Source organism: Lissotriton vulgaris, chromosome 9 (genome assembly GCF_964263255.1).
Source record: "Lissotriton vulgaris chromosome 9, aLisVul1.2, whole genome shotgun sequence".
In the NCBI taxonomy this organism is placed as follows: Eukaryota; Metazoa; Chordata; class Amphibia; order Caudata; family Salamandridae; genus Lissotriton; species Lissotriton vulgaris.
The window spans coordinates 835,118,615-835,130,652 of NC_141697.1; the positions used below are offsets into that span (position 1 = coordinate 835,118,615).

A 12,038-nucleotide genomic window follows, 5' to 3' on the forward strand; every position below is an offset into this window, starting at 1 on the left:
TTTGCTAGATGTTTTACACATGAAGCATTGTATTTAGTCTTGCTTCCTCTGGGTGAGGTCACTCAGCAACGCCGGTGCCCCTGTACTGGTACACACCTCTAGTGTATATGTCTAAAGTTTCGTCCTTCTAGGTTAAACAGAAGTCTCCTTCCACAGTAACTTTGTAACTTTTACGCACCATTGACTTTACATTGGTGCATGTGTGTGCTTTAAGCGCTGCACCCGAATCCCCCGGGCTTTTCCCGACTTCAGCATTGCTAGTCCCGACCGCTCCCAGCGATTCCCCAGGCCCTAGGCGTGACCACTGTTCGATTAGTGATACTTATACCACTTTTTTGATATATGGTTTGAGTGGCCCCTGGCCTCATCCATAATTGTGCAACTTGCAGCAGCGGTGCGTCCATTGGGGCGTAGGGGCATAGCCCTACCAGCCACATGGACCCGCATCGCGGCGGCCGCCGCAATCCTTTCAATAAATTACTCTGTACTAGTACAGAGTAATTTATTGTAAGGATTGCGAGTCAGCCGCCGGGACACACCCGGAGATTTCGGAATGCGCAAGGGGGTGGTGGCCTGCTGCAGCTTGAGTGACAGTACACTCAGGCTGCAGTAGACAGACCGTAGTGCGCAAGTGCGAGTTAGTTTCCAACTTTCGCAAGCATGCGCACTACAGTACCCCAGTGGGACCCTGCGGGGACTTCTCTGCCTGCTGTAGCCCGGGTTTGGAAGGGGCGACAGGGCGAGCAGCAAATGTGCCCCCCCAGCGCCAGGATTGGCTACACCTGGCTCACGTCACGCCGCACCCGGATGCGACGCCTCCATTTCTCCTCGTGGGTCTGCTTGCAGCTTTCTTCACCTTCAGACTGGCATCCATCAATCCCCAGCGAGGAGGCGGCAGGAGAGAGAAGCGGTTCACGGAGGTTAGTCAGAAAGAGGCATGGGTGGAGGGAAAGCTGCCACACACACCCCACTGGCACTGGCAGCCCTCGAGCACGCCGGCCTCCACCACAAGTTGGTAAGCCACCGGTGCCACGCAGTGACAGAGGGGCCGGGCCAAACCAAATGTATGCAATTTTTTGATTAGAAAGTGCTAATCCATCTGGTTGATGGCCTTTTTTGCATCCGGTGACGCTAGTATTGCAGGAATGTTCTTTATCTCCACCTTACGCTGCAGAGAGCACTCACATCCTTTACATACTAGTAGTTTCGAAGCAAAAAGCACGCTCTCACCCACACAAATAGGTGTGTGAGTGGAGGGATGAGTGACCAGGTGTCTGCATGGTAGGAGGATGAGTGCACAGAGGGATGAGTGTTCCAAATATGAAAGAATCCCAGCGCGTTCAGTCATAAGCCAGACCATTTGCTTTCTCATTGCTTGTTTTTAATGGTTACTGCTGGGTCCGGTGCAGATGACTGGTGTCGCAGTGAAGTTGTTAGAACTGTGTGCTCTCGTGAAAGCATTTAATTGAAATGAAGCCTGTATCGCAAATTAGATGTTGCTGAATAACCCAGGGCCATGTCTATGCAAAGCACCCTTAACTTACCCTACACCACAGACTTTCTTATTTATAATGGGCAACTGCGAGTAGCTACAGGTGAGATGAGAGAGAACATGGCGGTGTGGTAGAGGTGATAGTGAGACAGAAGACTGATGAAAGATATCGGGCACAAAAGTAAGGGCTGCATGAGGTGAGCGGAGTTGGGAGGAGGAGGCTGTAGATAAGAGACCAGGCCACTGGCACTGGCAGCCCTCGAGCACGCCGGCCTCCACCACAAGTTGGTAAGCCACCGGTGCCACGCAGTGACAGAGGGGCCGGGCCAAACCAAATGTATGCAATGTTTTGATTAGAAAGTTCTAATCCATCTGGTTGATGGCCTTTTTTGCATCCGGTGACGCTAGTATTGCAGGAATGTTCTTTATCTCCACATTTTCGACTGGGTGGATAATTCTCTGAATATTGGTGTGTGATTGACTCTTTCTTGTGAATATTGACTGGTCCTGGTGTATTAATAGGAAAGCTATGCATACAGTCAAGGGGCAAGCGGTTTGACATAAATCATAAAATCAAGCTAAGCAATGAGCCTAAAAGAGGAGCATTGTGTGTTATAATTCCCCAGTTTCAAAATGAAAGAGAGAGGGGCTTCTCCCATCGTGGGTGTCACTTTCTTGTCTTCAGCAATTGAGTTAAATAAATAAATAAGATGGTCATTTGTGGTGCCAATGTTGTGACATATGTTTTGTACTTGTTTATGTCTGTTTTTATTGGGGATTATGCTTGTTTTAGGTTTTAGACCTGGCATACGGCAGCGGAGGGTGGAAGCACGGGCTGGGGTTGAGAGCGGAGGACGGGCGGGGCAGGGTGTGTGAGTGTGAGCTGGAGACGTAGTTCCTATTCTAACCTGAAACTTTCTATGCCTCCCCATGTTACCCATGCAACAAAATATGTACATCTATGCCGGAGGGCCATTTATATTTCCGTTCTGCGGGAGATGCATGTTGCTATGGGGGAAACTCTGTAAACTTCGCCATCGGCAGAGCGGCCAGTTGTTTAGCACTGCATAATCTGCCTTCACCTGTGAAGTGCTGATCTGGATCAAACCCAGCATCCCATTCTATTTAACTCGTCACTCCACAGATCTGGAGGGGCGATTCATCTTCCTCCTAGGCCACTTGGGCGGAGTGGAAGGCTCTTAGGCAGCATTTGTGCCCCAAATGTAGGACCGGGGGATTTTTACGATTCCTTATCAACTAAACTAGCCTGCTTTTCCTGACTTCCAGCCCCCACCCCACACCACTAGAATGGACAGAGCTCTCACAACCTGGCAAAAGCACTGGGCTTTATCAGGCGTATACACCATCGAAATGCAGCAGTAGTTGAATATTCTTTTGACCCCCCCCCCCATTCATAATGCACAATTACAGCTAGATAAAATATACTGCAGTGATTCCCTACTTTCCCAGATTCCTGGCACGGAGTACGTGGAAGAGACATATTCTGACCACAATTCTATAACTATGCAGGTCAGAGACTATTGATTACCACTTGGAAATTACAACCTGCTGCATTGGAAAATTCAACATACAGTGATTACTACTTTGGGGAAAACAAGGGAACAGAGGCGATACCCACCAATGACTGCAATGCTTTCAAAGTAGTCATACGTGGAACATGCCTTCACATCACATATCACATATGGTATCAGATCAACTCTAGGGACTAAGCTAATTGCAACAGAGGCTTACTTACAACTCTTAGACCAAACGGCCACTAAGAAAGCGAGAGAAAGTGCTTGCAAGTGGCCTTGTGGCATGCCAAGCTTTCCCATCAACCTGGATGCCATGACTACAAAGCGTAGTTGATCACCCGCCCTGTGGAAGGGGACAAGCCGGTAGGTTCCCCCCTACTAATCGGCTCAGAGCTAAGGGGAACCCCAATCATATCAATTAGAGGGGCAGATGGTCACTCCATCCTCACTCACCTAGATAACCCAGCTCAGGGCTTACCATGTGCACAGGTACTTCTGGATGAGTTTGGGAGGTTTTAAGGGCTTCACGTCAATTGAACAAAGTTCTATGCATTCATGTTCCAACCTGACATTGGGAGGTTCCAGTAGGAGTTGGGCAGCTTCGTTAGAAGTGTTCCTCCTTCAAATACTTCAACATCAGGAGGTTCCCACAGGATCTCAAAGTTGGGCAACTCCGTGGGCAGCCCTCCTACTTTAAGTACTTGGGCATCTGGGTCCTTCATGACCCACAGAACGTCATTGAGGCGAATATCAGTAAAGCAGTGCGGTCGCGATGGGGCAGCATGGAATTTAGGATGAGATTACTATTGGGGGTGAGTGAGAAAGATTAATGATGATCCTCCCCAGACTGCTCTACTATCTCAATTTCCACTGAAAAAGTCCCACCCAACATTTGTGAGAGCTTAACTCCTTTGCGTGTTTACTGATCTGGTACAGTAATGTTGTTGATCCTTCAGCTACCCACACTCAGGGGATCTGGGGCTCCGAACTTAGTACCGCATGGCCACCAAATTACAATGGGTGGCTCATAGCTGGCTGCTGAACTGTTGGAGGAGTCCAAAAGGGCATGCCTGAGCAAGCACTTTAAGGATTTACTCTGGCTTCTCTGCACACAAACCTATAGTACGCAGAATGACCTTCCAGTCCTTATAGCAGCTATGCAGTAGAGCTTGGGCGATAGCTGTTCAGGTCGCAATCCCCACCAGAAATACTTTCCAAAGATACCCCTGCAAGCACTACTACGATGCCCAGGATACAGGGTCGCAAATTGGGGAAACTGTGGCCTAGTGGCCACAGGGGACCTATACGATAGTGAACACCTAATGTCCTATGAGGAAATAATGAACACTTATGGACCCAGAACCCTAGCCTCTTTTTAGTTATTGGCACGTTCATGGGAACCATTCATGATCTATGGAGTCCGAAGGCACTCGCCGATTCCCCCCAACTGTGCACCATTCATTATGGTATTCGCATTGGGATCTTGGCAGAAAGCTGTACCCTCCTGTGTCGAGCACTGCATGATGACCTCCAGTGAGGGTTACATAGAGAGGATGTAGGTCAGGATATCACTGACAAGGAATGGGTCTGCATTAGAATACTCCGCTCAATTCTCCAGGAACCCAAGAATCCACCTGCATCAATTTAACTTCTTAAACAGAGCCTATCTCTCCCCACAGATATTAGGACTAATTAACCACCAGTCTATTACAGCATTGCCAATGATTATCAAAATACGTTAAGTAGAACCGAAGATAATGGATCGTAACTTTTAAAGACAAAAAAATTAACTATAAAACGTCAAGCACTATGGAAAAACAGTTTGCTGTGGACAGAGGTCAGATATACCAAATTGGCTGTGCTGGACAAAATATTTACCTACAGATTTAGCCTCTAAAGCTGCTTCTGGTTAGTCTTGCAGCCTTTAGCTCCTCATAGCAGGCTTCTGGAGAAAAGGTCTCTCTCCAGCCAGGTGCCCTGCAGGGGCTAGTTCTCTTTAGTTAGCTGGGCCCTCATGGAGTCAGCAGTCCTAATTTTGGTGTCCCTGAAGCAGATAAACAGAAGGCCAACCACCTGATCCTTGGAGCGCAGTTCCAGTCCCTGGGTGCCACCATGGCGTCCTGAGTCGCTGTGTGAGGCTTCTTCCTGCAGGAGTCAGAATTCTTCTTCTAGCAGGGTTGCCTTCTTCAGATGGAGTCTCAGGTTTGTTCTGAGGTGGTGGTGTGCCAGTTTTATCCTGTTTCTAACAATTTTTGGCATATCCAAATCAAAAGGTGGTAGTACTAGAGGTGCCCTTTCTTTTGCCAACTGTTCATGTCCACTCCCAGATGGCTAATCACTGCTACTTGGGCAATAGATAACACCCATTGGCCTTTCCTGGGCACAGAGGCAAGCCTCTGAGCCAGTCATCAACTCTCCTATCCAAGGATATATATATTCCAGCTGTTAAGGTGAGATGAATGACATGACGTAACTGGTTTTAAGCCTGTTCTGGCTCAGGGGGCCTAAAGTACATTTTAATCAAGTTACTTTTCTGTTTAAGTTATCAAAAACACCCATAAACCAGATTTTAAAAACCAATGTCAGGAACGTTGCAGCCACGATCATTGTAACAAGGTTCAAAGCGAAAATAGTATGAGAGGGGCCCTATTGACCAAAGGGAGAGGGTTCCATATTAGATTTTCATATCTGCAAATGTTCCCTTAAGCAACCGGTTATTCACGTCACACTTACCACACACTTCACTTGCCATGACTTGATCACATATACATACCTATGACCCCACCTACAGGAGTATATAATGCTACAAGATCATAAATCCTATCTAAAAAATATATTTAATAAAAACAGACTTATTATTAAAATCCAGTCCCAATATCACTATCAAAAATACATGAAAACAATTAATGACTAATATAAAAGTTCATACAGCACAATCCAAATATGGTTTCCGCCTTAAAGAAAGGGGAGGGAGAGAGAGAAAACACACAAGACAATACACTTCATTCACAAAAATAAGCTAATGAATTGATAACTGTTAACACAGCCACATGATTCAAGGAATTATTCAACATCGTCAAAGAATTCACCAACCCCTCAGCCAACTCCAACGACATCACCCCCTCTCAAGCCCTCTGCGACTCCCTAGCTTCGTTCTTCCACAACAAAATCGCAGACATCCACAACAGCTTCGACAACCAACCCAGAGACCAACCCACCCAACATTCTGCAGGACCTTCACCCCCCTTGAACATCCTTAATGACTGGAACCCAATCTCCACTGAGGACACCATCCGCCTGATGAACTCCATCCACTCAGGATCCCCCATAGACCCATGCCCTCACCACATCTTCAACAAAGCAGACTCCATCATAGCACCACACCTCCGAGACGTCATCAACTGCTCCCTCAACTCCGCCACCTTCCCGGAAAGCTGGAAACACGCCGAACTCAGCGCCCTTCTGAAAAAACCCACAGCTGACCCCACCGAACTCAAAAACTACCGCCCCATCTCACTCCTTCCATTCCCGGCCAAAGTCATCGAGAAAGCCGTCAACAACCAGCTCGCCGCCTTCCTCGAAACCAACAAATCCCTTGACCGCTCACAGTCCGGCTTCCGAGCCAAACACAGCACTGAGACCGCGCTCGTCGCAGCAACAGACGACATTCGAACTCTACTGGACAATGGAGACACAGTCGCCCTCATCCTCCTCGACCTCTCCGCAGCCTTCGACACAGTCTGCCATAGCACCCTTCTACAGCGCCTCAAAAACATCGGAATCCAAGGAAAAGCACTGGAATGGATCACCTCGTTCCTCACCGGAAGAACCCAGAGAGTCCGCCTCCCACCATTCAAGTCAGAGGCCACTGAAGTCATTTGCGGCGTACCTCAAGGATCCTCACTCAGCCCCACCCTCTTCAACGTATACATGAGGCCCCTCGCGGCCATCGCACGCCAACACAACTTCAACATCATCTCCTACGCTAACGACACTCAACTGATCCTCTCACTCACCAAAGACCCTAACGCCGCCAAAACCAACCTACATGAAGGAATGAAAGAAGTTGCCGAGTGGATGAAGCACAGCCGTCTGAAACTGAACTCAGACAAAACAGAAGTCCTTATCTTAGGTACCTCCCCCTCCGCCTGGGATGACTCTTGGTGGCCAGAGGCCCTTGGAAAAGCACCCATCCCGACGGACCACGCATGGAACCTGGGCGTCATCCTGGACTCCTCACTCTCTATGAACAGACAGGTCAGCGCCGTCTCCTCATCCTGCTTCAACATTCTTCGCATGCTCAAAAAAAACATTTCGCTGGATCCCCACCGAAACCAGAAAAACGGTCACCCATGCACTGGTTGCAAGCCGCCTGGACTACGGAAACACCCTATACGCCGGTACCACCGCAAAACTCCAGAAAAAACTCCAACGCATCCAGAACGCATCAGCAAGACTCATACTAGACATCCCGCGTAAAGACCACATCTCTAGTCACCTGAAAAACCTCCACTGGCTCCCCGTCAATAAGAGGATTACTTTCCGCCTCCTAACCCACGCACACAAGGCACTCTACGAACTTGGACCCGAATGCCTCAACACACGACTTTCCTTCTACACCCCCCCCCGCCAGCTACGATCCTCCAACCAAGCCCTTACTACCGTACCTCGCATCAACAAAACCACCATGGGAGGCAGATCCTTCTCCTACCTGGCAGCTAAGACCTGGAACTCACTTCCCACTCACCTTCGTCTCACTCAGAATCACCTAGCATTCAGAAAACAACTTAAAACTTGGATATTCGACAAGTAATTCCCCACCCTTCCTCAAGCGCCTTGAGACCCTCTGGGTATGTAGCGCGCTATATAAATATTCTGACTTGACTTGACTTGACTAGTAGTTCTTCGCCGTTCACATTCTCCGTCCCAAACATGACGGCACAAACCCTGTAAAATTAATAACATGTAAATTAAAATGTGGTCTAGAACATTTAACCTTTCCCGGCCCGGCACTTGCTGGCCTCGGCGCACAACCGTGTTGTTAGGGCGAGCATCGGGGCTGGGTCTGTGCAGCGAGGCCAGCAAGTGCCAAAGCCAGGAAAGTCAAGTGCTGCAGCCAGCATTTACTTTACATGTTATGGAGGAAGCGGGGTAGTGATTAGGGCCAGCTACTCGGTTCTGACTAGTGACAGCTCTAAGAGGAGTGTTAGGGGCCTGCCCTACAACTACATAATCTGCTAAAAAGAGAGTCCGCATTACCATGATGTTAGCAACACGTTAGGTTCCCAGCAAGCATGCTCATTCCCAGCCAGGCCCAGGAGAGCGCACAGCAGCAGCAGCCTTTAGACACGGCCACTTCTGGGAGCTTCTATCTGCAATTTAGGATAATGTCCTTTTATCCCTTCGGCTGCCATGTCATTGTCTTTTATGTGAGTTTAACCACGTTAAATGTTTGGTTAGCTGCGCATGTGCAAGTGGTTACACATGGGTCATGATTATTAATGGTAGTGATCTGTAAAACACAAGAGGGCTTCAATTGTTTCATGTGTTCTGCGAATGGCTCTCCCAGTCTTACTTTTATGTTTACATTCTGGTATTTGTAAATCTGGTTTTGTTTTTCTGTGCTAGCCCTGTGTATGTAATGTAAAGCCATTTTTATCCATAACAAAGCATAGTATCTGGTGGCAGATTCTGGCACCAGAATGCAAATCAAACGTTTGTCTCTATGGCCTGCTCACTCACTCTAAGGTTGGATAGCTTGGGGTTGGGCCCTCTTCTCCTGAGTGCAAGGCACACTCAAATGTTTCAGTGCAACACAAAATCTGCAGGCATATATACGGCTGTCTGCAACCACAATCTCTATATAATGCATAGACACACAGTCCACGTGCAAATGGCAGGTTAGCTGGTTTTTAAGAGTGGACTTTTACTACATCATGATGGGGTGCTATTGAAAAAAACATGTCTCTTCAGCTTGTTCCTAAATTACTGGAGCAGGGTAGGGGAAGTCGTAATGGATATGGAAATATCACTCTGATCCTGGATGCAGAAGGCCTGAATTCCATCAAGGCATGGCAACCTAAAGTTTTTATGAAAAAACGTATATTTTTATTTTGTTACAAATATGGTTATAATACCTTCATCGCATCCCAATTAATTTCAGGGAGACAACTGGAAGTGCTCCCGAGGTCGGGCTTGCATCCCTCACCGGTAAAAAACTGGTGGGGAGCCATGGCCAACTGCCAATTAGGTCAAGGGAGCCACAGGTCAAAAAAGTTTGGGAACCACTGTACTAAGGCAATAGTGGACTGCCTGCTCTGAGCAGGCAGCCTTATGCGCAAAGGGGACAGCTTGTGAGCTGGACGGGCAGGGAGCAGAGATGGCAGTGTTAAGAGGATGCAGGTAGTCGAGGTGTTAGTGTGGGGGCACAAGGAGAATAGAATATGTGCAAAGGGGGCGGTTTGTGAGCTGGAGGGGCAGGTAAAAGGGTGCATTAATCGTTCAAAAGTTGTAGGCAGTGGAGGGGCTTGGTGTGAGAGCACAGGGAGGAAAGTGGATGAGCAGAGGCGAGTGAGTGTACATGTATATGTATAGGGGGGTAGAAGCAGAGATTTTGAAGTACAATTAAAGGGAAGTTCAATCTTAAAAATAGATCAAATTTCACAGATCACAATCCATAAGCCTGACACACATGCAGGGTTTCCCAATGTATACTCCATATTGGATAATGTGAACTGAGCTCCACCAATAAATGTGTGTACTTGGCTCCCAAGTCCACTTGTAACTGAGGTTGCCTACCAGAACATCATTGGTTCAATGCTCATTTCATTTCAGAGCTTTGTGCTCAATATTGTTATTAGGGATTAATCTAGAAAATATGGTTCAAATTAATTGACTACTTCTAAAATGAGAGATATAGTGTTTGCCTATGTTTCTAAGGTGCGATTAGATGATGGGTAATTAAATTATGGGCTATGTTCCGTATATTAACATCATGAATTCTGTCTGAGAAACCTACTGGAACGATATGGCATGGGAATGTCTGCAATGACTTTGTTCGCTCTTAAGGTAGCCTAGTCATTTGAATATTTCTTTATGTGCTACAATGTACCTCTTTAGGTGCTGACATGTGAGGCACAGATACACTTAAAAAAGAGGCTAAACATGTGGCCTCCCCCGCCCCATTGGAGGCTCAAGAGAAGCTGGTGAGGAGGGGGAGAGGAAGAGGAAGGCAGAGGTTTTGGGCAAAACATCCCATGAATAACTAGAGACACCACAGTAGTAGATCTGTGGGGCAATTCAGGAGCTGTAATGGTACAACCCAGGGCACATTGGAGATACCGCAGAAGAGGGACTGTAGGTCCACCCAGAGGTGGCAGAGGCTGATTCCAAATGAGTTGCCACATTCACCACAGTACTGGAACATGGAGTGTGTGGAAGTAGTTCTGGGAAGGAAATGGTGCTTGGATTTAAGGTGGTGAAGGTGAGGCATGGTGGCAATATGGAGTAGGGCGGGGGGTTTGGACAAAGGTCCTTCCCATCCTATGCCCCTACAGCCGCAAACAGGAATGATGCTACAGGAAGACATCATTAACCTCTCCATCTGTTACCTGGATGGCCTGAAAGGAGAGATTAAGTGGAGTTGTTTTCCTTAATGAAGTCAATCAGTTTGACAGAGACCCCTCTCACATTCAGCTCATCCAGGAATAAGCCATTTAAAATTGCTCTATAGTCTGTAAAATGTTTGTAATCTGAGGGACAGCTCTGCAGCCTGTACTTAGACTCTGCATAAACAGAATAGTAGTGGAATCTGAAGAATAGTCCGGCAGAGCTAGCCTATGTTTGTGGTCCCAGTAGTGAAATAGCAGCAGGCGGCAGCGCAGAAGGTTAATGTGCCTGCTGCAAAAAACAGGTACCTGATGCAGATCACAAAATGCATATGATGTAAATAGGTCAGTGAGTCACTGCTTTTGTCACAGAGATCCCAACTGCTGTGCAACTTCTTCTACTCTTAGAGCTGAGATTTTCATGAAAGTCTTATAATCTGAATTCAGCACCTGAGCGTAATAGGGCGGAATGTATGAAGCTCTATGGTTATACTGAATAAGCAGCTACCTATGTTATGCCATCTATTAATGTAATAACTGCACTTTCACAATTGCTTTATTAGCCTTCCTGCTTTCTCAAATTTGCTTGAAAATGCACGATTTTTCTTTTTTTTCAAAATTTTCTTGGGGGGGGGTTATCCCCCCAAACCCCCCTTTTGGGGTTCGGGTTCGCTCGCTGCACTCGCTCGCTAGGGTGCTGTATGCAAATCACTTTGCGCCCCACCACTTTCAAATGTCACCCACCGCCCCTCGCAACTTCTATATGTTTAACTGTGCTTTTGTTTAAACGCTTGTGCTTCTAGACTCATAAAGAGTATAGAGGATTATTCTAGTAATAAATACATATATTTTTATAATATATAACTTGTGTGGTGTCCTTTCATTTGATATTACAGGATTGTGATTGGTAAAACAGCTTGCTTAACACGACCTCTTGAGTTAAGCCTTTAAGGCTGCTTAGTCCATGCTACCCTTAGGATAGCTTGTCTATAAGGTTGACTTACAACCTGACACCATAAGGGATTATTTGGACTGATACGAGGTGCCCCCAGAATTGAAGACATCATATATCAGGCCAACTTCTCACATTGGTGAGCAGCGGTGCGGGTTTGAGCTTGCTGTTGTTTTACCATTGCAATCTTTTTTATCAAATTGAAAGATCACATCAAGTACCTTAGATACATATAAACAAAGATTAGCATATTTAAGTTCTAATGAACTTAGTAGTTGTAGATCAAAGGGCTTAGCACACCCTACCTACAACTCACTAGCAAGGTACAGTAGGACAAGACTTAGTGTAGGTAAGTGCACCACTTACACCTCACTAGCAGTCATGTCTGGCACAGGTGAAGCTTCCAGCTCTCTACCTGCGTTGGTTGACCTTACCAAGGTAACCTCCAGCTA

General features: G+C 47.0%; 1 long non-coding RNA gene across 1 annotated transcript in view; it reads left to right on the forward strand.

The window, feature by feature from the left end:
* Nucleotides 1-718: 718 nt before the first annotated feature.
* Nucleotides 719-12,038, forward strand: part of LOC147692332 (uncharacterized) — a 135,794-nt gene continuing 124,474 nt past the window's right edge. The window contains exon 1 of the long non-coding RNA XR_015299822.1: nt 719-920. This is a non-coding gene — a long non-coding RNA (uncharacterized LOC147692332). The remainder of the gene's footprint in view (nt 921-12,038) is intronic.